This window comes from Meriones unguiculatus, chromosome 8 (genome assembly GCF_030254825.1).
Source record: "Meriones unguiculatus strain TT.TT164.6M chromosome 8, Bangor_MerUng_6.1, whole genome shotgun sequence".
In the NCBI taxonomy this organism is placed as follows: Eukaryota; Metazoa; Chordata; class Mammalia; order Rodentia; family Muridae; genus Meriones; species Meriones unguiculatus.
The window spans coordinates 69,146,499-69,171,169 of NC_083356.1; the positions used below are offsets into that span (position 1 = coordinate 69,146,499).

General features: G+C 51.7%; 1 pseudogene; it reads left to right on the forward strand.

The window, feature by feature from the left end:
• The first annotated feature begins 8,974 nt into the window (after positions 1–8,974).
• LOC110550842 (large ribosomal subunit protein uL6-like) lies at positions 8,975–19,105 on the forward strand (annotated as a pseudogene).
• The last annotated feature ends 5,566 nt before the right edge of the window (positions 19,106–24,671 follow it).

Genomic DNA, 24,671 nt, shown 5'->3' on the forward strand with positions numbered 1-24,671 from the left:
GCTAAGCTTGCCTAGAGGCTAGTCCCCTCTGCCTCTCTGGTCCAAGCTGAGGCCATACTGTGTCAGCACTGGCTGGTTGAACAAGTCTCTCTGGCCTCCTGCAGGGATCCCTGTGGCTTTTGAAGCAGCTCCTGCTCGAATGCTACAGCAGAGCTCAAATAAAACAAGCATCTGATGCCGATTTCAAAAGGGTCTTTGTTCCAGCCCATGCCCTGCTGGCGCGTGGGCCTGACTGGGCTTCTGGTTTACCTGTACTTCTACCAGCCAGATGGCCTGGCAACACCTCCCTATCACACCAGAGAGACTCTGTCTTTCTGTGGGCAACCTTGGTTTTCTAAGATATTTCTGTTGTTGTTGTTGTTGGTGGTGGTGGTGGTGGTGGTGGTGGTGTGTGTGTGTGTGTGTGAGAGAGAGAGAGAGAGAGAGAGAGAGAGAGAGAAAGAGAGAGAGAGAGAGAGAGAGGCTATTCCTCTTAGCTTTGGCCTTTGTGTCTCTGGCCACCTCAGGACCTCTGGATGTTTCTGGAGCTTGTTCTCTCTCTCTCTCTCTTTCTCCCTCCCCTTCCCTCTTCCTCTCCCTATCTCTCCCTCTTGCTGTCACTCTTTTTCTGATGTTACTCTCCCTGCTTCACCCTCCTTCCCTGCTCTGTCTCTCTGTATCTGTCTTTGTCTCTCTCTCTCTCTCTCTCTCTCTCTCTCTCTCTCTCTCTCTCTGTGTGTGTGTGTGTGTGTGTGTGTGTGATGTGTCTCACTACAGTCCACACTTCCTAGGAAAATAGACACTGCACATCTCTCCTAATGGGAACAAATGGCGAGTGGGCTGAATCTGTCTCCCGGTGGGAAGACCCTAGCTGACAACTGGCCCATAGCCTCACCAAATGGTGTATATGGTATGAGCACCTGGCCCCTGAAGGCCCCTCCCTCCCTCTTAGAGATGCTGTACTTCCCTTAAGCTGTGGACATGGTATACAGTGGCTGAAGAAGGGAGAGTCCCAGATGCCATGCTCTGAGCTGGAGTCTTTCTAGTGTGGACACAGACCGCTTCTACTCCATGAAAATGCCAAGGCTCCTAGGCAGGGCTGGGCTGGATGGTAGCTTCATCCAAGTGGGAGCCCCAGCAGCCAGCTTTTCACCCATCCCTCCCTACAGCTGCCACTGAGAGTGGGCACAGAAACTAGAGCTCCAGGCCCTCGCCAGCTGCCAGGACTCACATTTCTCTTTGGGTGTCCCTCCCATGCATCTAGGGCATAAGAATGCTCCAGGGCAGTCTAATCCTGGCCTTGCTCCTTCCATGACCCCCTATGGCTGAGTTTCTCTGAAAGCCATTGCCTACCAGGTTCTTAGGTGGCCTCGCTCCCACCTGCTGGGGCTCTTTTGCTTGGGTAGGGCTTGCCTAGGACTCACTCTTCAGCTTGAGGGTAACAAGCCAGGCTTCTTGGGAGATAACTCCTTAGGAACAATAAGCATGGCAGATTTCATCTTCCTAGATGACGGGAGGCAACTCTGACACCCTCTTCCTGAGTCTTTCCTGAGTGTCTGTTGTGTAGAGGGCCTTTGGTGCTCTGCATTCCATGGAGCCCTACCACAGCCCAAATACAGTCCTGTAGAGTATTAGGGCTGAGATACATACCACCAGGTCTGTGGCCCCCTGGCCTTGGGGTTCTAGGTGCTTCTAAACTGCCTTGGAAGTCACTGGTGGTGCTCAGGGGGTTGGTCTCCATTCTTTCCCTGACTCTTGTCTTTCCACCTAGCTCTTTATGGCAAAAACTTCTTCCTAAGCGCTGTATAATGACATATCTGACATCATATAGGGCAGCCTACAGGCATAATGGCATCCTGGGTAGGGAAGGCTGCAGCATCCCTAGTTTTTGTGGAAAGGAAAGAGCTAGTATGTCTAGTCAGGGCAGGAGCAGTGGTTTTTAGGAAACAGATATAAGTATGCTCACACCTGAAGTGTCTGATAACCTCTTACAGGCACAGTGCCACAATTCAGCCAAGCCTTGAAAGACCAAATAACCACAGTATCAGGGACCAGGAGCTCTAGGGACAGGAGAGGCAGGGTGCTGTAGCTATTGCAGTCCTGATTCCCCAATACTTTTCAGGTGCCATCTTGGAGGGAGACAGTGATCCAAACTTTCGTTTTCCCATAAATGGAGATGGCACACCCATCTTTGGGGGTACTGAAGGAAAAATGACAGGCATTCAGTGTGGGAATAGGATGGTCCCTGGCAGCTGCTGAGCCATTGCATGTAATGGCTGGCAGGTGCAGAATTCTTTACCTGTGCAAATGTGTGAATGTATATGTGTGTATATGTGTGTGCAAGTGGAAGCCAGAGGTCAACCTTAGGTACCACTGCACACACCGCCCTGTTATTTTGAGACATGGCTGTCATTGGAACTCAAAGATTAGGTTCTGCTGGCTGGCCAGTGAGTCCCTGTATATGCCTGTCTCTGCTTCTTTAGTACTGGGATTATAAGTATATGCAGTTAAGCCTGACTGTTTGTTTGTTTTCATTTTTGTTTTTTGAGACAAGGTTTCTCTGTGTAGACCTGGTTGTTCTGGACTCACTTTGCAGACCAGACTGGCCTCAAGCTCTCAGAGATCTGCCTGCCTCTGCCTCCCCAAGTGCTGGGATTAGAGAGGTGAGCCACCGTGCCCGGCAAGCCTGGCTTTTTTAACGGAAGTTCTGAGGATGAAACTCAGGTTCTCATGTTCGTATGGCATTACCACCCGAGCCGTCTCCCAGCCCTCCAGGGTGCCCTTTCACGTCAAGTCAGCTTACCTGCTAGGATGAGCTCCCAGAACCTCAAACCTGATACTGCCACATCCACCTAACTGGCAGTAGTGTTCACTGTGAGGCTGGCCTTGCCACACATGGTTATTAGCAGGGCCTAGGCCAAGATGGGAGTGTGAGGGACAGCAGGGGCGTTCACACTGCATATCCAGGCCAGCTGGATGAGTAGCTGACCAACAGGGTGCTGTGCATTTGACCCTGCCCCAGGCTTCCTGGGCTGCAGCCAAGTACTCAGGAACAAAAAGCCTGTGGTGTGAGGGAGGCGACTTGGGCCAGAGTCACAGAGTTGGAGCCTAGAGAGCGCCAGATGCTTACAGAAATTTCTAGAACTCTTGATAACCTTCTAGAACCTCACACTTGAGTTTTCAGTCTCAGGTTCTCTAGCTCAGTAGTGAAGTTGAGCCCTGGGCAGAGTGTGGATGGAACTTGAGGGCAGGACTGTCCCACGCTCCTGGGAAAAGGCTAGTCAGTGGGGACCAGCTACAGGCACCCATCTGTGCACAGCATCTCTATTGGAAGCTGGTACCAGATGATTCTGCCACTAGATGTGGCCACAGACATGTCCTCAGGTGTCGAGTAAATGTCCAGGGTTGATCACATCCACAGAGTTAGGCATTGGGACCTGCAGCACAAAATAGCCTAGCTGCTTGGGGCTTATGACAGGCTCTCCCCTAAACAGCAAAGCCGAGCAACTACACACACATCCCTACTCCTGAGATCTGCCCAGCTTTGTCCACACAGGCTCTGGCTAGCACCATACTAGAACATTCCCAACAGTACAACCGTCAACAACTCCCATGACCAGTGTGCATGGCAGATACGCAAGTGTGAACCAGCTATCTGATGGATCGGCTACAATAAGGAAAGATGGTTTGACAGCTGTTGGAGTAGGTGGGGCCTAGAAGGAACCCAAAGAGCCATACAGCAGGCCACCCATTCATGTCAGTGTCTCAGAGACAAGTCCATCGGATAGAACCCATCAAGCAAAAGCTACTTGAGGTGCTATGAATGGATGGATCTCGTGGGAGTGCCAGGCCTGTAAATGTGCCAGGCAAATTATTTCACAATAAAGTTGAAAAAAAAAATAACAAAAAACAAAACTAAAACTAAAACTAAAACACTTGCTGTGGGTCCACAGTTAGCCAGGCTTATGTGGGCCTGGGGCAGGGCTGTCCCTTTCCTCTTGGCCTTTTACAGTACAGCAGGGGTGGAGAGTGATGACTCCATCTCCTTGCAGTTTGCTCAGCAGGCCAGGCCCCTACTCTGACCCTACTAGGCCTCCTCCCCTCCCACAGTCTTCCCAGAAGGAAGTAGAAGAGCAAATGGCACTTGGACTCCAGCCCAGAAAGCCTGGTGGGGATCGCCCCTTTTCCCACTCTTGCTTACAAGTGGCCCATGTCCAGCATCAAGGCAGAGACCCTTTGAGTGGTGAGGTCCAAGAATACCACCCTCACTCTGCCAGGACCGTGGGAAGGCTGTGCCCACTGTGAGCTCCACATATGTCGCATACCCTGAGTATGAGGGACTTGAAGAGGGGCTCAAGAAGGAGACTCACACAATCTCCTCTGTGGGTGACATTCAGTCCTCTGACCCCTGTCCAAGTGTGGAGGAATGCTGGGCCAGAGAGGTCTAGGACAGCTAGGCCATCGCCTGGTGGCCCAGAGAGCTGTCCTTTCTCTGGGTTCCTTTCCTTCCCCACTCACTACTGGCCTTAGTGAAAGTCACACTTCTTCACGTAGCTGATCCCATTCTGAGCCCTGGGCCATCAGGATATAGAAGCCAAGTTTCCAGAAACTGGGCAGTTAGTCATCAGTAGCCAAGCCAAGGAAGTAGCTGCCTCCTGTCCACCCCACCAGCTGGCCTTGGGTTCTATGGATCACAGAGTAGGGGGCTTTTCATGCAGGCCCCTGAACTGACTGTGTGCCCCTCAAGACTGACTGTGCACCATTAGGACTTCCCAGTGAGGACCTTCTGCATGCTCTTAGTCAGTCTTTCAGGACTGACCACGTGATCTCAGAATTGTCTTTGAGACTTCAGTATTGATCATTTACCTTACCCCCAGGACTGATGCATGCCCCCAAAACTGACTGTCTGATTCTAGGACTGATCAAGTAACCCTAGGACTGGCTGTGTGACACTGGGACTAATTCCCCACTCCCAGGAATGACTATGTTCCTCCGATACTGAACACATGGCTCTAGAACAGGCCACATGCTTTCTGTACTCAGCTTCAAGTGGTGGCAGTCAGTGGCTATGGCCTAAAGGACTTTCACCTCTGCTTCCATTGTTTCTATTGGAGTGTAGGACATTTAGCCACCCCAAAGAAGAGTGCCTCAGGGTCAGCTGAGGAGTCTCCCTGAGAGATCTCAGGGCAGTGTAGATACAATTCCATGGTTGTGTGATGCCAGACCTCCTACAGGGCCTTCCCCTGGATATGTCCCATCTATGTCCCAGAAGCCAAGACTGGCTATAAGAAGCAGTTTCTAGTTCCCCACAAACCCAGTACATCCCCTACAACTACAACTGGGGGTGTGATTGTTGAAGACACCATAGAGAAGGATGAAGCTACACAACAAGCTGAGGCAGGCCCCATGAGCCCAGACCTGGGCATAAGGAGGGCATTAGTACATCCATGCCTGTCTCCCTAATGGGGTGAGGACAAGGGCCCAGGCCAGATCTCTTACTTTGTTTGAGCTGTAGTAACAGAGTCCCGCAGACTGGCAGCTTAACAGTGTGAATTTACAGTGTCAAGGTTCCTTATAGCCAAATGTCTGGGGTGGGGTGTAATACAGCTTGCTGAAGGCCCTGAGCACCATTTCTGGTGCCACATATATGAAAAGCAGTCTGAAAGCAGAGGGTCACAGCACTGGTTCCTCCGAAGATATCCTTCTGAGCGTGCAGGTACCATCTTTTTCCTGGTTCCTCTCATGACCATTCCTCTGTATACGTCCTGGTCTCTTCCTATAAGGAAGACATCGGCTATATTGGCTAGGGATTTCTCTTACACCCCACTTTTAAAAGCAAGATCTTTAAAGGTGCTGTCCCCAAAAACCATGTATTGAGACTTTGGAGGTTAGGGTTTCAACACAAGAATTTCAGGAGGACACCACTTAGGTCCCAAAACCTCTGGGGATGAGGCTAGTTCTGGAAGTGTTCCTCCTGAGTGGGGAGTGCTCCTCTCAGGATCAGCCTCCTTCCTTTTTCTCAGGCCTCTCATCTGAAGCACACCATCCAAGTCAGGGCAGAGCTGGGCTTCCTGTCCCTGATGGATCTCTCAGTTTTCGTTAGCTAAGGAGGCCTGTGCTTCCCAGATGCCTTCCCTTTCCTGCAACCAAGGCTGCAGATAAGATCCCATTTGGTCTCACCATGAAGCCTTTAGCCACTCCCCTCCACTCTGCAGACCAGTGACGATGAGGCCTTAGCTTAGCTTTGATATTGTTCTACCTCCCTCCTGGGATCAAGGACATGGACAGAGAATGGGGAGCAGTACTACGACATCAGTTACTGATGAGTATGGGGCTTGGGGCAAACTGCCTAACCTCTTTGAGCCACAAAAGCCTCTTTAGGAGAATGGAGCCATTCACGTAAAAGGAGGCTTTGAGCATGACCTGGGCTTGGGTGGACCTGGTAAACAAGTGGTGCTTTGCTAGCTCCTAGCACTCAGCAACTGTCCCTCTGGGCTATCAGAACTGAGGAACCCAGAGGGTTCCAGAGCAAGCATCTCACTGGCCAGAGGGAGGGCTCTGCTGGCAGCCATACCCTGTCCCCGCTGTATGTAAGGGCATTTCTCTCCAGCTGCCCAACTCCACTCCATCTCCTCCAGTGGCTTCTAACTTTGAGAAACCATCTGTATTGACCTACAGGTCTCTCAAGGCATTTTCTGTCTCCTATCAACCTCCTTTGAAGCCTTTCCCTGACTCAGCCCCTAGAGACCATGATGGGCTTCATCATATTTCAGGAAGGGGAAGAGAGATCTTCAAAACTAGAAGATCCCTCTGGCTCTCAGGAGCCTGGAGTACACAGAGAAGGAGGACTTCCCACAAGCTTAACTCAGGGATAGAGTATGCCTGGCTTCCCAGGGACTTATCTATCCCTACTCAGGATTGCTTTGAGGATGTGCTTTTAGCTCTGCCCTAATCACTGTGGCAGAGCCAGACTGCTGCTGAGGTAGACAGCTGGCCACCAGAGGTTTGAATAAGAGTGCCGCACCCTGACCATCTCTACCAGCTGTTCTGTGGGTCATGGTAGCTCTTACTCACGTGCTTCTGTGTGCCTCACCTCTGTGCTCCCAGCAGAGGAATGTGGTCCACAGGATGCAGGGGGCTTTGCTGCCTCTGGCCACAGATAAACCTCCCCCACAGCTTTCTGGATCTTTTGGGAGGCATACATTCCAGAGCCTTCTCCCAGACCCCCCACCCTCCCTGTGTCCTCCCTATTTCAGGCGCAGAGCCCTCTCCCCCATCAGCTCACCCTCCCCATAAGGAGATTCCTTCCCTCAGCAGGCCTCCCACAGTAGTGTCCAGCTGTCCACACAGCCTGCAGAGCCACCTGGGGCCACTTTCTACTGATCTCATCCCTCCAACCTTCCCAGGCCCTGGGATGTGGGATCAAGCTAATTGGGTGGGTGGAACTCCTTGCATGGCGTGGATGCTGTCTTGTCTGGGGGACCCATAAGCCCACGGTGTCAGGGATGGCAGAGAGGGCCATGAGGAGCCCCTCAGGACTACAAAGGACATAGGGGAACCATATGCCAGAGGAGGGAGGACCAGTGGGTTTGGGCTTCCTTAGCCCTGGATATGGGGAATCTATCAGGACTCCAGGTCTGGGGCTGGCACCCAGGCTGTACTTGAGACACAGATTAATGGATGTTGTGGCAACAGTGCGCTGGTTTGGGGGATCTTGCCATATGCCTGCTGCATGGATGTCCTGTGTCTCTGCAAGGCCCACATAGGATCATCTCAGGCTGGTGTTCTGTAGGTGATGGGGCTGACTGTGACAGGAGGCCTGGTATAGGCAGTATGTCTCAATGTTCAGGGACGCATGAGGGGTAAGGCAGTACCAGAGAGGGCTGATACTGCCCTTGAGTGAATCTCATACTCTCTGGGCCTGAGTCTAGTTTGTGAGTTTCCTGACAACTATGGGGGATGGGGGAGAGGGTGGGGAGGTGTCTCAATTTTGGCATAATCGAGAGAAGGCTGTAGGAGAGAGCTGTTCTCAGACTCTTCCTAAGGGCTCCCTGCACCAGAGATGAACCAGGGTGCCCAGAGGCCTCCTGACAGGTGCAAGGAGTCAGGCCCCAGCTGTGTATAGAACCTGCGTTTCGGGGCAATTAACTCCCCAGCAGCCGAAACCTGGAGGAAGACAAGCCAGCCTCTGCCCAGGCCTGCTCAGGCCCAGCCCAGCATCACCTGGGCAGCCCCACCCACTTGCTGGAGCCCACAGGTGACTAGAAAAAGGGTGGATTTTAGGGATTGGGGGGCAGGCTGTTCATAAGGAATATGGTTGGGGCTGAGTGGTGATTCACTTTCTTGTGGAAAAAACAATCAAACAGTAAGTGCCCGAAGTGGAAAATGGAAAAAAAAAAAGCATGCAGGGCAGTTGGATTCTTAGAGAACTGTCTAGAAGGCCTGAGAGTCAGGCCACACCAGCAACAGGGATGCTCTGTCTGTCCTTCCCCCATCTGCATTTGCCAGCTCTCCCACATCAACACAACCTGCTGCTTGTGAGGCTTTGGCTAAGCCAGGTCTGCATGCTTTAGGCAGTACCTGTCTCCGGTCTTGGCTTGGGTGACAGGTGTTGGTGTGAGGGCTGGCCCACACAGTGCTGCTGCCTCCCACACACCCTCTGACGTAGACAGGTGGCCCAGAGGAGCACTCTACGTGCAATGGGGCCTCATGGGCGGGACTGTGGCTGACCCCTGCTCAACAGTGCCTGTCCCCATGAATACCCACTGTTTGGTAATTGTCACAAACATGGACCAGCCTCTTCTCATCTCCTGTTTCTTCCCCCTGAGAAGAACAAAATAAAAACCAAATAGAATAAAACAAACAAACAAGAAACCTAAAACAAAGCAACAACAACAAAAACAGGCTGGTACTCTGTCACATGGCCAGCACAAGGGAGACCCCACTCAAGTCCCTTTGGCATTGGGATTGGGTTCTGAGTTGTGTTCCAATCTCCATGGCGCGGCCAGACTGCTACTGGAGTGGGCAGCTAGACACACAGGCTCTGGACACAGGGACCATAGCATCAGGCAAGGACAAATGTCTTGTGGTCTGCCAGACTGTTGTAGCTTTCTCCAGCTCCACTGTCTTGGAGCAGACAGATCTGGCTGTACGGTAGGATGCTGGGACAGAAACAGCTGCCCAGGTAGAGAGCAGACATTCAGCTAAAAGATGTGTTACTCTAGCAAGGCAATCAGTAAGTGCTTATGGAGTGCTAACTGTGTACAGGATGCAGGATGTTAGGGAAGCAGCAGCAGACAGACACCTGTCACCTGAGGAGACAGATCTCTGCAGGGGAGGCTTGTCATCCAGAAGGCCTTCCTGGATGCAGAGGGGTATTTCCAGGGTTTTCAGAGGCTAAGCTCCCCTTGGTGTAATAGAAAAAAGAGCTGCTCCTATCTGCCCTGGTGGTTCCTCATGTGGACAGATGAACCCATGGCAAGGTTCCAGGCTTCTTCCTACTCAGTGCCCTGTCTCTGTGTTTTGGGACATGTCTGAGAGTCACTGTGCTTCAGTGTTCTCTGGGAACCCAGGTGATCTGGGAAGTTGAACCCATCTCACAAAGCCTGGAGCTTCAATGACTTATTAAGCACATGGGCTCCCAGGATGGGCAGGATCACTGCAGCTGGGTCCTGCTTGCCCTTGGCCTCAGCAGAGCAAAGAGGAAGCAGACATGAGTTCTGGTGCAAGAGGGATGTTTGTGCAGATGACCCATGAGCTTGTGCAATGACTGTGAGGCCCCCCCCCAAAAAAAACTGGCTGCCTGTGGCTGCACGCGAGGGGCAGCTCCAGGTCATCAGGAGCTACCCAATGGCCAGGGTGTCTCCATCAGGCCATAGCCAGGGTTATACCCACCAGCTGGGTTCTACGCCACAGCCTGAGCTGGGCAGGAGGATTCTATCCCAGAGGCTTGCACTTCTGAGCTCTGCACCCTCCCTTGATGCGTCTCCTGTACACCTACTGAAGAGCCTGGGGTTCAAGACCACACTCCCCACCACACGCACAGACACCATCCTTGGTGTCTCTCAGGACAAAGCAGGGTCTGGTCTGAATGATGGTCTGTCCAAATCCTGCTCTCAGAGCTCCCTGTGGGAACTGAAGCAGGTCCTTCCTCCCTTGTTGGGGCAGAGTAGTCAGGAAAGGGGTCAGACAAGGCCCTGAGCTACACTGTGAAGGAAGAGCTGTGGTAGCCTAGTGAGCCTGGAGCAAGGGCTAGCACAGCAGTCACAGGGCCTGGCATCTTCCCTGACTATCAAGATAAGCTGGGGAGGAGTCACCCCTTACCCCCATGCCTAGAGGAGAGTCTAGATTGAGCGTGGAGCAACAGCAGCAGTAAATACGCGATGTTTTATAGGAACCCTGCCCATCCCCCACAGAGCGGTTCCAGAAGGCAGGTAGGTACCCAAGCACCCAGCTGCCCCAAGAGTAACAGTGTCCTGAGGGACAACCCTGAGAGTGCAGAGGAGGGAAGAGAAGAGACAGCTGACTATTGTGGTGTCCCTGATTAAGAATAGATGCAGAGCCAGGACTCCACCCTGGCTACCACTATCAGGGCCTGTGTGCATGACCTCAGCAAGCCAGGCTGGCACAGGGAGGGGCGTGGGTTCCCCTGTCCTCCAGGCTTCATTATCTGGGGCTGCCTTGCTCTGCAAGAGATAATTGTTTATAGCTGGAATAGATTCTGGGAACTTGTCACAAGGCCAAAGAGGGAGATCTCACAGACATGGTCAGGGACTGTGGCTCTTGGCCAGGGAATCCCAGAGGTCTGTAGGGGCTGATTCAGCCATTGTGGCTTTTGAGGGAGATGAAGGCCAGGAGAAGGGAGGTGGCTTGCTCTAGGGTTGCAGGCACATTTACGTGGACTACCCTGGGCCCTCCTCATCTCATCATATGGCCACACTCCTGCAGGCCCTGCTAGATGCTCTCTGGAAAGGGAAAAATGGGATGGATGGACAGCCAGACGGTTCCTAAGACCTTGCCTGCAATGTTCCAGGCCATCTTCTTCTTCCAGGGCCCTTGCTCAGGCTGCAGTCTTTGCAGGTCAGGAATATGATTCATGACTGGAGACTAGGAAAGAGACACCCGCTCTCCCAAATCTTACCTGAGGGGCACTGGCCAAAGCTCCCTAGAGGCAGACAAGGAGCTGCCTCCCCATGTGGGGGGTCTGAGAAGAACTGGGGCTCTCTGGGATCCCCTAGAGCCCCTCTTCCCACACCAGAGCCTTCCAGTCCCACCCAGTGCCCGCAGCCAGCTTTCTTGCTCCTCTTGCAACATCACATGAAGGCTGTGGCGGAAACCCTCGTCACTTTCAGGCCCCAACCTGCTGCCCGCCTCAGGCTCCCAGACTCCTCTCCCACGGGGGAGGGGGTACCAGCCCAGAGACCCTGTGGAGACATGTCCCTGGGCTGCAGGTCCCTGAGAGTGATAGTGGGCACTGTGTGCCTCCACTGCCTGGGAAAAAAGTTCTTTATGCCCAGACCCCAAACAACCAGGGACCTTACAATAACCACTGGGTCCTAGTTCTTTGGTCTCTGCATCTCCAAAGGGTCATCTGCTCAAAGCCCTCATCAGATGCCCAGGGATGACACTTCTCGGCCTGGCCCACATCTGGAAAATGTGTGTGAGGAAAGGGCACTCTGAGATTGGCCCCTCCCTCCAGATTCCCAGTTGCACCCTTGGCCCTTGGGTAGTAGAGTCCTAGTCCCTAGAGACACTGGATGCTTAAGGGAGCTATGAGTTTTGCCCAGGCATGTCTGGAAATTGAGAAGTCCCTTTGGAGTATGGATGGAGCTAGAGAGAAAGGCAGTTTGGGTGGATTCAAAGGTGGGGGCCTGGGGTCTGTGTGTAGGCAAAACCCAGCACCCCCTTCCTTGCTTGCTTCTCCTGGTGGCAGGCAGGTGAGTGGTGGCCTCATGCCCTAGGCTTCCTGTTCGCAGCACAGGCTGCCGCAGGTGGGGCCAATGACAGGGTTTTCCTTCCTCTGGGCCGATGAAGTAGAGGTAGTAAGTTGGGGATAAACAAAGAAGGTGATCTCCCTGCAGGGACACTGCTAGAGGTGAGAGGGTCCCGGAGCTGGACTTGGTGAAAGGGACTGATTGACCTTAGACAGAGGCTCCTGGAGACAGCGGCCTCCCCCACTCTGCATGCCAAGGCAATACTTTTTTGCCATTCTGCATGTGCCTAGCAAAGCTCTCCTGTGCCATTATGCAGGCTGTCCACTGCTCACAGGATTTGGCCCTACAGCAGCCAGACCTGCCCCAGGGTCTCTTTCAGAGGTGCCTATTGGAACTTAAGGCAGTGTGGTAGCCTACAGCTCACGTACAAGTTGTCTGCAGCTTCCCTCTCTGTCTCATTCATTGGTCTCTCTCTTGCTCCATCAGTGTCTGGTCATGGTACAGGCCCTGTCTGACATTTTGATTGCCTGCACTGCTCTAGGGCTTTCCTATGGCTAGGAGGGGGCTGAGTAAAGCTTCTCTGGGGGTCTCTGCCCTCAGTGTCCAGGACACAGATCTAAGGAAGTTTGGTGGCCAACTTTATTGGGGTAATAAAGGCAGCTGGGACATATATATGGAGCCTAAGGCAGACACATGAATGGTGAAGGGTTCAGAACAGTGCTGGGTGAACAAAAAGTGGCAGCAAGTAGGCCCAGGGTGGACCCTGGTCAAGGCCAAGCACAGTCTAGGGCAGCATGTGACATCCCACACCTACCTTCCCCTCCCTGCCTTGTAGGACACACAGCCTGGACCTTCACGGCTAAAGCTCACTTCTTCATGTTCCTGCCTGGCCTCTGCTCCTCAGGATGCATCTTTTCTGCCACCCCAAGCAGAGCCTGATTCTGTGGTCCAGGGCCTGACCACCTCCTCCAGGAGCCTTCCTAGGACTCCTGCCCTTGACTCAACTCCTCCATGTTTTCCAGACAGGCTCTGAAACCACATCAGGATATAGAGACCGGATGTCCTGGGCAAGCTACATCTTTGTTAATGCCATGGTCAGTGCCTGAAGAGCACTGTCTAGCTTCTCTAGTGATAAGTACAGTTACAGGGCAGCTATATCAAGCAGGGCACATGCCCGGGCAATGCTCGCTGCAACTAGATGCTAGAGAAGGATCTCCTGGCCCCTAGAGCTGGCGCCCACCCTAAGGAGCCCTCCCACTGTCTCTGTTATCAAGTGGCTCATGAATGACCAGAGATCACCTAATGACCCTAGAGACGGTGTATCAGGGTGCCAAGTGCTGAGTGTCCCCTGACTCCATCCCCGAGGCAGTCACGGTCCCCCCAGAAAGCTCTAGGCTCAGCTCTCCATCCTCATACCAGTGGACAGTAGCCTCAGAGGTACCAAGATTCCATAACTCAGATTTCCATAACCCTGGCCAGGCTCCCGTGGCCTTCACTGATCCTGTGGTCAAATTGCCCAGGTTTATCTACCTCCTGGCAGAAGCAATTACTGAGCGCCAGCTGTGTACTGTGCTGTGCTGGTGCGGGCAGAGTTGAGGCGGTGGGGGGGTGCTGTAGCCTGGTCCCTCAGCAGCCCCAGTGGAGACCTGGTCAAGCAGCCAGGGAGCAGCTGGGGCTGGGCAGCTTCCTTGTGGCTTCCTGAGGGGCACTTGCTGGTGCTTACACCTGGCCACCTGCCACTCTTCCCTCCTCTGCTCAGCGTGTTCTCACGCTCAGAGCTGGCACGGAGACCAGGCCACGCTGAGACTTGTCGTCCTGGTCTTGGGAAGGCAGGCGAGGCTCTCCTCTGGACCTGGGGGCAGGAGCTACAGCAAGTCTGGACACGGCAGGAATAGAGAAAGTTGCAACACAGGCCAAACAGCTCCAGGAGGCCCGTTGAGCACACATCCCAGCCCCCAGGCCAGCTAGGGCCTACGCTTCTGTCCTCCCCGAAGCTACTCTAGAGGTCTAGCCCAGGGTCCTAGGCCTCTCTGGCTCTATTTCCACCTCTTGAAGTTGGGGTAATAAAGGCAGCTGGGACATATATATGGAGCCTAAGGCAGATACGTACTTTCTTCCTACCACAGCAGTAGCATCATCATTGCAGGCCTCAGAGACACTTTTTGGAGAGATACATGATGATGGAAATGGCTGCCTTGGGGCACAGATCTTTGTCTCCACACCAGGTGGCTATCTCTTCAGGGCACAAAACTAGGATTCTTAAGGTCCGGACAGAAACAGGCTGGGGAGTGGTGGTCTTGGCTTCTGTCTCTCTGATCTTGTCTAGTGTTTGGCTCAGTCTCTGGATATGTCTAGCCACACTGGTGGATCTTCTTGGCCCCGTGGAACCAAGAACTGTCTTGCAGCCTGGTCATGGGTCTGCACCTCCCATGCGCACCTGCCCTCTGAAAGCTAGCTACACTTCTCTCATAACAGATCTCAGGGGCAGTGAAAACCACTAGAGTCAAGGCCAGCCCCTGGGACCTCTGAATCTTATCTTTATCCCACCAGGCCCTGGGATGGGCCTATACTTTTTTTTTTTTTTTTAAAGATGTATTTATTTTTTTATGTATATGAGTGTTCTATCTGCATTTACATCTGCCAGAACAGGGAATCAGTTCACATTATAGATGGTTGTGAGCCACCATGTGGTCGCTGGGAATTGAACTCATGACCTTTGGAAGAGCAGACAGTGCTCTTAACCGCTGAGCCACCTCTCCAGCCCAGGGCCTATACTTTTAAAAACATACAAATAGAAGTCCCTCCAGGAACAAATGAAACCCCTACACATTCCTGACCTGTCAGAGCTGCCTTGGCAGAGGGGCTTTGGGCAGATTCTGTTCTGGCTATCACCTTTACTTACTCTGTTGTCATTTTGGGAAACCGAGGCCCAAGGAAGCACAGGCCCCACTCAACTTCAGAAACTACTGCTGGCAGGTCCTGTTGGGGAAGCAACTTTAGCTTTGGGGTGTGGACCTCCTAAATGTTCCGTCTCCTGGTCCTTTCTGGGGAGGAGGATGAAGGAGCCGTGAGATAGCGGTCCTTCTGTAAGAGCCGACTGGGCGTGGTAGTGGCAGCAGCTAGAGGGTAAGACATGGCCCTCTAGGTGGGCGGCAGCCCCTTGACACTTCCCACCTGCTGGCACAGTCCCAGGCAAGCGTGGGAATGTGGCCGGCGGGAACAGGCCTCTCCCCCCAGGATTCAGCACCTGGGTGCTGGCCAAGAACATTCTGATCTGAAGAGGAAGCGACGTTCAGTTGCCCAACCTGACCCAAGACCACTGGGAAGTGAGGAAGCCTTGGGTGGATATTCACTGACCAGGCTCAGGCCCAGACTGAGCCCCAGTCCAATCCCCAATTCCTGCTGCAGTCAGAGCCTGGATCAGTTTGAGTCCTGATCCGAGCCACAGATGGAGGCTTTGCACAGGCACACAGATTGCCCTAGCCGTGAATTCCCTTCTGATCCCTGATCCCAGACACAGACTGACTAAGGCAATTCACACACTGAGCCTTTAACCTATCTGCATAACAGTTTTTGACCCCAAACTTAGACAGATCTCTTAAATCAGATACAAGTTTGTCTCTGATCCTAGTCACAGCATGAGCCCCTCAACACTAGTCCAAGGTGAGCCCTGATCAAAACCAGTCTCTGGTTCTAGCTACAAACTGAGCCATGGTCCTAGCCATAGACTGAGCTTTGATATAGCACTGACTGAGCCCTGATCCCAGCCACACACTGAGCCCTGACATAGCACTGATGAAACCTAAGCTCTAACACAAGCATAGACTGAGACTGACTGGGACCTGGACCTGAGCATGGTTCCTGACTTCAGACTGATCCCGACTTCACACTGAGCGTCATCTTTCTTTTTGCTGGTCTCTAGCTCTAGCTGTGTCTGTCTCAGTGCCATGGCCCATGTCCCCTCATTCCCTAGACAGAAGCCACTGTGGGTTAGTTGCCTCAGCAGAGCTGAGCAGTGGAACACAGAGGTGACAGCCCATCCCCACTGGGCTCTGAATCTTCCCTGAATGTTGCATTGATTTTCAAACTAAATTAGGGCAGCATGCATAGGGTTATGAGCCTGGGCTGTAGACCCAAAGAAAGGCCAAGGAGCTGGGGCAGGGAGGGGGGAGGATGAGTGCAGCAGGGCTACCTGGCTTTCTGAACATCTGTTGTATACTGACCTTTCTGAGTTAGCTCCAAGGAGTAAACAGGATCCACTGGGCTTTGCCCAGGCTAGTCCACCCTGTGCTCAAGTATGTACAGCTGTGGATGGCATGCTGAGCTCTGACTGGGTCAGTTACATGCTAGAGACATGTCTCAGTTTGACAGGTGCAGACCTGTGAGGCAGGGTGCCCAGCTGGGGTGTTCTTCAACAGGGGAAGACCAGAAGAAATGAGACACGGAGGGCAGGGCCATTGAGGGACACGGAGGGCAGGGCCGTTGGGGGACACGGAGGGCAGGGCCGTTGAGGGGCTCAGCCGACAAAGAGCACCAGCCCCCCACACCTGCCCAAGTTCTGAACTAGCAACCTTGTACTTAGGGAGGAAGCTGCTTGTCGGAGATGAACTACTCCTCTAATCTCTGCCCCTTATCTGCCTCGTATTTGCCCAGTGAGAGTTTAAACACAGGACCTGGAGGTCAAGGGGGGTGGGGAGGGGACAGCTGATGTTTGCCCAGCTTCTCCCAGCCGTGTTATAAATAGCCTGGAGCTTCTTGGCTGTGGGTGTTACAGGGTCCCCACAGGCACCGCCTAGCACTTGGGCACCAGATGCCAGGTGGCAAGCCTGAGGTATTGACATTCCCCAGCTCTGTGTTTGGCTTCCGATAGAGGCCCTGACAAGGGCAAGGCTGGAAGAGCTTTTTCTCATAGGAAAGCCCCCTGCTCCCTTTGGCTACTCCCCCAAGCTATCCCAGACCACACCTGTGCTCTGGGAGAGCCCCAAGGTGTGCAGTCTACACTGAGAGCCTCAGAGGGTTCAGGGCTGGGCCAGGCCTCAGTCATTTGTGCTGGCCCTCACTCTATAGCAACTGGTTAGACTTCGGGAATGACAGAAAGAAGAGCCCTGCCCTGGGTCAGAGCCCTTCCTTAGAGTTCCAGGCTCCACTTGAAAGACAGAGTAGAACCTGCTCCTGACGTATCCAGAAGGTGTCACTGCCAAGAGCATCTCTGTAATTAATGAGCCTCAGTTTCCTGGCTATCAAATGAGATGCTTAAAGATGGGCATAGTGGTGCACACCTTTAATCCTGAGCCAGAAGCAGGTAGAGCTCTGTAAGTTCAAGACCAATCTGGTCTACATAGTGAGTTCCGGGACAGCCAGAGGTACATAGTGAGAACCTGTCTTAAAAAAAAACAAACAAACAAACAAACAAAAAAAAACACTGGGGGAATGGTAAAGTGTTTGCTCAGCAAACATGAGAACCCAAATTTGGATTTCTGGCACCAGGTAAAAAGCTGGAATGGTGGAGCAGGTCTCTAACCCCAGTACTAGGGGCAGACAGGGACAGGCAGACCCCAGGGCTTTGCTGGCCAGTTAGCCTAGCCAAACAGTGAGTTCCAGGTTTGGTGAGAAAGCCTGTCTCAAAACATTAGGGGAAGAACAATAGAGAGAGACACCTAATGTTGACTTCTGACCTCCACACATATACACATGGGTGAACACCACTGTGCATACATGTATACACATGCACACACACACACACATACATACACACACATACACTGGTTTGCTCATGATGCCTCATCTCAGCCTTGTGGAAGATGAATGCATTGTCAAACTGTCAGCACCCTTCAGCTCTATGCCTTAGAGCTTTCCCATGAGCAAAGCAAGCAAGCAGAGCAGGGGGTGGGTCTCAAGGCCAGGCAGGGCTACTGCCACCTCACATGTGAGCAGGTGAAGGGGAGCCCTGGCAGATGGTACCGGCCCAGGCTCTAAGCAAGCAAGGCCTCACAAACCTGAAGTCTGCTACCCAGAACTCCCTAAACCTCTAAGGAAGCCCTTTTGCTTTCTGACTCTATTGGTTTCGTCAACCTCATTAGCCAGTTTATAGGGCCTCTAGGTTCCTTCAAAGCCCTCCTGGCTCCACCAGCTTTGTGAGTCCTTCTTGCACCCCTGGGGATGGGCTAAATGATCCCCAGGTTCTGTAGAGCCCTGGGGTCATCTCATGAGCCACAAGCCAAGAGAACAAGGTTGGGGAGCCAGGTGGGATTGCTGTCCTTGAGGGCCTTAGTAGACAGACAGATCTGTGGCTGCCATGGCCTACTCTCAGATCTATCAGTCCAGCACGATGCCCAGCCCAGGTAATGACATCAGTGTAGTTAGCCAGGAATGAAAGAGCCCTAGGTCTGGTAGATGGGGTACACAATTCCTCTGCCCATTCATTTCCACCATTGGTAGTCAGCTAATGCAGGGAATTCCAGCACTCAGGAGCCAGAGGCAGAGGCAGGTGGATCTCTGAGTTCAAAGTCATCCTGATCTACAGAGCAAGTTCCAGGACAGCAAAAGCTACACAGAAAAACCAAACCTTGTTTCACCAAAACAAAAACAAAAACCAACCCACCAAACAAAGTTCTTTGCCCATCTCCTTCAAGAATTAAGACCATTATCAGCAATCAGACTGTCAAAATTGTTGACATTACTCTGAAGGGATGCACAGTCACTGTGAAGGGCCCCAGAGGAACCCTTGTGAAGGACGTCAGTCATATCGCTGTAGAGCTGAGTCTCTTCGGAAAGAACAAGAAGAGGCTCTGGGCTGACAAATGGTGGGTAACAGAAAGGAGCTGGCCACTGTCTGAACCATCTGAAGTCATGGGCAGAACATGATCAAGGGTGTCACACTGGGTGCCCAGCACAAGATGAGGTCTGTGTATGCTCACTTCTCCCTCATTCAGGAGACTGGGTCTTTGGTTGAAATCTGAAATTTCTTGGGTAAAAAATACATCTGTAGGGCTCAGATGAGGACACGTGTTGCTTGTTCTGTCTCTCAAGTTCAGAAAGATAAATTAATCCTTGAAGGAAATGATATTGAACTTGTTTCAAGTTCAGTGGCTTTGATTCAGCAAGTCATAACAGTTAAAAACAAGGATATCAGAAAGTTTTTGGATGGTATCTCTGTGTCTGAAAAGGGAACAGTGCAGCAGGCTGATGAATAACACCTCAGTTACCCAGCTCCAGAACAAGATCCTGAATTACAAATATGCCTGGTGTGTCTTTGAGGACAACAAAAGACATATTGAAAAGAAGAAGATGGAGGAAGAGGAGGAGGAAAAAAAGAAAAAAAGGAGAAGAAAGAAAGAAAACCAAACCAGCAAAAACTATTTGACAACAATCTTGGCAACTCTATTAATACTATAAGTAAAGCATTTCCTTACCTCCAAAGGTTACCTTTTTGCATCATTTTAAAAGAAATTAAGATAATTTATGTGCTCTGCATGTCTGTCGGGTCATGAATCTGGCTAGGCATGTTGGGTGTCAGAGAAGAGAGAGATCTGAAAAGCAGAGGTAAAAGGGGTCCAGTGGTCTCTGTGACCCTGGACATTCAGTAGCACCTAAGAAGGTATGAGCAGGCCAGGTGACTGGACTAGGAGGGCTGAGGGATTAACAACATAATGGAGTAAGGGGTAAAGAGGTAGGGAGGAACTGAGGCCATAGTCTGAGCCCTCAGGAAGAGGCTGCTGGGGAGTGGAAGTCTATGCTTGCTTGACCCCAGACCTCTACAGTGTCACTGAATAGAAAAGGCCGCTAGACAGATCAAGAGGACAGGCCTCAGTCTGTGCAGCAAAGACAGCCTTGGAGAGTTTCCTTAAAATCCAAGGAAGGAGGAGTGGGCTGAGGGAAAAAGAGTGCTGCTTCAGTTGAAGAGTCTCTACTAGTCTTTCAAGATGAGGTCCAGGTAGAACGGTGCCTCCACCCACAGAGCCCTGTGCACCTGCTGTTCCTCCTCCCCCAGCCTCCGGGGGCTGACCACACAGGGTCAGCCCCAACTTATCTCTCTACTCCACTTGTGGATGGCAGCCCCTCCCACCCCTGGGGAGACTGTGGCTACCACTGACATCTGCTTTCTCCCCGTTCCCACACTCCTTGCCCTCCACAGTCTCTGCTTGTGTACCTGATTGGGACTTGCCATCCTCCACTGGCTTCTGAAGGCTCTTGGGGACACTGAGTCATGCCACCCAGAGCTGTGGACCTGCCTTCAGTTCTGTGAATGCCAGCTGAGCTCTCTCGGCCTGAAGCCTGCAGCCAGACACTCTGAGGTAGGTACTGTACCCTACTTCTCAGAAGAGTAAACTTAGACACACTCACATCTCTGGACAAAGCCTGCAGGCTGCTCTCCCCAGCCTTTGTACCTGAGTGCAGTGTACACAGCCCTAAACTGCCTGCCCAGTGCTGTGAGTACCCACACAGCACCATACCTCTGCTTGACACAGCTGGGAACACAGGGGTTCAGGTGTGGCCTGTCACTTCTAAGGGACTCTGGAGACCGAGGTCCTCATTGGGCACTGCATCCACCTGTTCTGTAGCCAGGTTGGTCTGACAGCACAGGTACCTGTTGCTCTGGGCCAGCTGGGAGCCAGACTTGCCTGTTGCCAGGGCCAGTTATGGAGCTCAGCAGAGGCGTGAAGGAAGAACAGGGATGGGCCTGTGATGGGACCTTGGCAGCGTCCCAGCCCACTCTTCTGGCACACAGAGGCCTGCTGACCATATGCCGCTGCTGTGATTTGTTGGGGCGAGGGCTGGAAGCGGCTGACACACTCCACCCTACCCACCTTGGCACAATGGAACATTCCACAGGCTGTTCTGTGTCCTTGTGCCCCATTACCCTCCCAGAGCCTCCCTCAACTGGGCTACAAGCATCCCAGCTTCCCAAGCCAAAGGGGAAATAACTCAGGCTCCATGCTTTGCTGGCAGAGCATGAGGGTCCCTGTCAGGGTCTAAGAAGGGATGTCAGTAAATGGTACATGAGAGCAACATCAGCCCAGAGGTGGGAAAAGAAGGGTGGCTCCCTGCTGGCCTCAGGAGTTTAACACACATCCCCTGTCCCCATTCCTTGTCTGCCTTGCCAAAGGCCTCTCCATCCCACAGGAGCAGATGTGTCAAGCACCACCTGTGGCCCGCTCTGGCTGCTGACGCAGCCCCAAGTTCTTCAGCTTTTGAGGTCTGTGTCTTTGCAAGCGCAGAACTCCCATCTGGGGGGAGAACGGAGACAAAGGGTGGTGAATCCTCCTTTATCTTTTCCAGCAAGGCTCCCTTCCTTCTCCTTCCTCCATCAGCTCTCTTCTTCTCCCCCACAAACCTTCTGGTCCTCAAGCACCTGGCATCCCTTGGTGAGTCATGAGGACACTGAAGGATTTTCAGAGGCCTGGCCATTGATAACTGTTGGGTCTAGAGTGGGAGAAAAGCTAAAGGAGGTACAGTATCCTTACAAGTCCTGGGTACCTGGAAGAGAGTTGGATCACACCAGCCTGTGTACACAGTCTGTAGCCATGGCTGTTTTTAAGACCACATTGCCCCTTTGTGGTCACCTGTGGTTCTGCATTCACTCCCAGTCCAAAAGTGAGATAATATACTGGTGCTCAGAACGGGCAAAGGCACTTGTTCTCTGGGGCCTACAGGGCCTGAGTAAGGGAGAAAGCTCGGGAGCCCCATCCCCACCCTGCTCAGAACACTGTGGTTTGGACTCAGAGCCTGTGTTTCTGGCCTGGAGGCCCACATGTCCCTCATCCACCCCAGTGTTGAAAGAAAAGGCTCGGGACCCCTCCAGAGAAGCAGGGCCAGGGCCAGCAGAGGTGGGGAAGGTATGGCAGGGCTGCTCCCTCCAAGGACTGTAGACAGAGATTAAATACCAACCAAGCAGAAGAAATGGATTAGATAGAATTAAAACAAAAATGGACTAACAGAGAACTAGAGAGCTGGCTCAGTGGAGAGGACCCAGCACCCAGATGGCAGCTCATAACCATAGCTCCAGTTCCAGGGGTCAGCACCTTCGCACAGACATACACGCTGGCAAAACACCAATGCACATAAAAATAAACAAGTCTTTAAAAGATGAATAAATAGATAAAATGGGCCAACCGGAAGGTCAGTGCGACCTACAATTAAATCTGCAAAGGCTTGTAAAAAGATGGATCTCAAAATGGAATAAGCCAGAAAAAAAAAAAAAGACATGCTTCACCAAAGTCAGCATCCAAAGATGAAACACTGCCTCAAACTCAGCAGACACTGGGACAGCAGTATTTCCGTCTGGAGCCACTACGTGGACAGCACTCAGCAGGAAATGGCAAGAGGAGAGCTCATGGCTAGCCTAAGGTACATGCATGCATAAGATGGGGAGAAAAAGGGGAATAGTGTCTCAGTGGTATTAAAACCCGATGACCAAAAGTTTGTCAACTTGTGCCTTTTTTTTTTTTTTTTTTTTTTTTTTTTTGTAGCCAGGTGCGACTTCCAGTGGAGGGTGGGGGACACCAACCCAACATTAAACCTTCAACCCAAAATTTGTCTTGCATACAAGAAGTGTAGGGATTAAGATGGAGCAGAGATTGGGGGAATGGCCAACCAATGACTGGCCCATCCCATGGAAGAGAGCCAACTCCTGTCACTATTAATGATACTCTGCTATGCTTGCAGACAGGAGCCTAGCATAACTGTTTTCTGAGAGGCTTCATCCAGCAGCTGATGGAAACAGATGCAGAGACCAACAGCCAAACAATAGTGGAAGAGTGGGAGGAAGGATTATGGGAGCCAAAGGGGTCAAGGATACCACAAAAAGGCCTACAGAGTCAACTAGCCTGGGCCCATGGGGACTCACAGAGATTGGGCTGGACCTAGATTCTTATACATAGGTAACAGATGTACAGCTTGGTCATCATGCGGGCCCCCTAACAATGGTAGTAGGGGCTGTCTCTGATTCTGTTGCCTGCCTTTGGAGCCATTTCCCCTAGCTGGGCTGCCTTGTCTGGCCTCAGTAGGAGAGGATGCACTTAACTCCGTGCAACTTGACATGCCAGGGTAGGCTGGTACCCAAATGCCAGGGTGGGCTGGTACCCCTTGGGGCACTCCCCTTCTCTGAGAACGAGAGGGGCTGGGGGAGAGGGTGTGAGAGTGGGACTAGGAGGAGAGGAGGGAGGGGCCTGAGATCCAGATGTAAAGTGATGAAAGAAAGGAAGAAAGAAAGAAAGAAAGAAAGAAAGAAAGAAAGAAAGAAAGAAAGAAAGAAGGAAGGAAGGAAGGAAGGAAGGAAGGAAAGAAGGAAGGGGTGGAGGGGGAGAGTGAGCAGGCCAGGAGGGCGCTCCTCTTTGATAGACCTGTGGATTTGTGGCAAAGTCTCCACCAACAGGGAAGCCTCTAATAGATGTGTCCTTGATTCAGGACTTCTGGGCCCAATTGTGAGTTGAATTTATTCATTTATTCTTTATAGAGAAAGAATATTCTTTTTTTTTTTTTTTTTTACTTAAAAAAAATGGCAACTTGGGCTGGAAAGATGGCTCAGTGGTTAAGAGCACTAGTTACTCTTCCAGATGACCTGGGTTCAATTCCCAGCACCTACTTGGCAGCTCACCACTGTCTATAACTCTGGCTTCAGAGGACCCAACACCCTCACACAGACATACATGCAAGCAAACCACCAATGCACATGAAATAAAAATAAATTAAAAAAATTAAAAATTGTCAACTCAGATGAAGTGGGAAAATTCCTTGAAAGACAAAAATTGCTAACACAGACACAAGAATAAAAGGAAGCAGAAAAAGCCTGTGCCTAATAAAGGTCTATTTATAACCAAAAGCCCTTGCAAAAACTGAGGGAGGTTTAGTTGGTACAGTGCCTGCCTAGCACACATGTAGCCCTGTGCTGGATTCCTGGTACCATATTAGATACAACCAAAACCAAGACAAAAGAAGACAGGGTGAGATGGCCCAGAGGTGAAAGGCACTTGCCACTAAGATCTAAAATCTGAGTCTAACACAGGTGGAAAGATCCTGAGACCCACAGGTTGGAAAGTGGAACTGACACACACGCACATGTACACAGACACACACGAATGGACACAGTCACAACCACACACACATGCACACATGATAAATGAATGTTAAAAAGAAATGTGATTGATGTGATAGCACAAGCCTGCAATCACGGTTTCAGGTGGGTGGGAGAAGCGAGGTGGGACCAGCCTAGGCTATTCAAGACTATCAGCCAAGCATGGTGGCACACACCTGTAATCCCAGCACTCTGGGAGGCAGAGGTAGGCTGATCTCTGTGAGTTCAAGGCCAGCCTGTTCTACAAAGTGAGTCCAGGACAGCCAAGGCTACACAGAGAAATCCTGTCTCAAAATAAACAAACAAAAAAACTAACCAACCAACCAACCAAACAAACAAACAAAAGACCCTATGTCAAAAAAAAAAAAAAAGTGGACACAGGACAGGGGGAGGTTTCATTGGTTAAGCGTGTGTACTGCTCCTGCAGAAGACCCAAATTCATTTCCTAGAGCCCTTATTGGGAAGCTCACAATACTTGTAATTCCATCTCCAGGGGATCTGACACCTCCTCAAGCAACTGCACTCATGTGCACGTACCCCCCCCAAACAAATAAAATAATAAAAAAAAATCTTAAGTTGGGCTTGGTGGCACAAATCTTTAATCCCAGCCCTTGGAAAGTAGAGGCTGGCAGATTTCTGCAAGTTTGAAGCCAGCCTCGTCTACATAGCAAGTTCAGGACAAACAC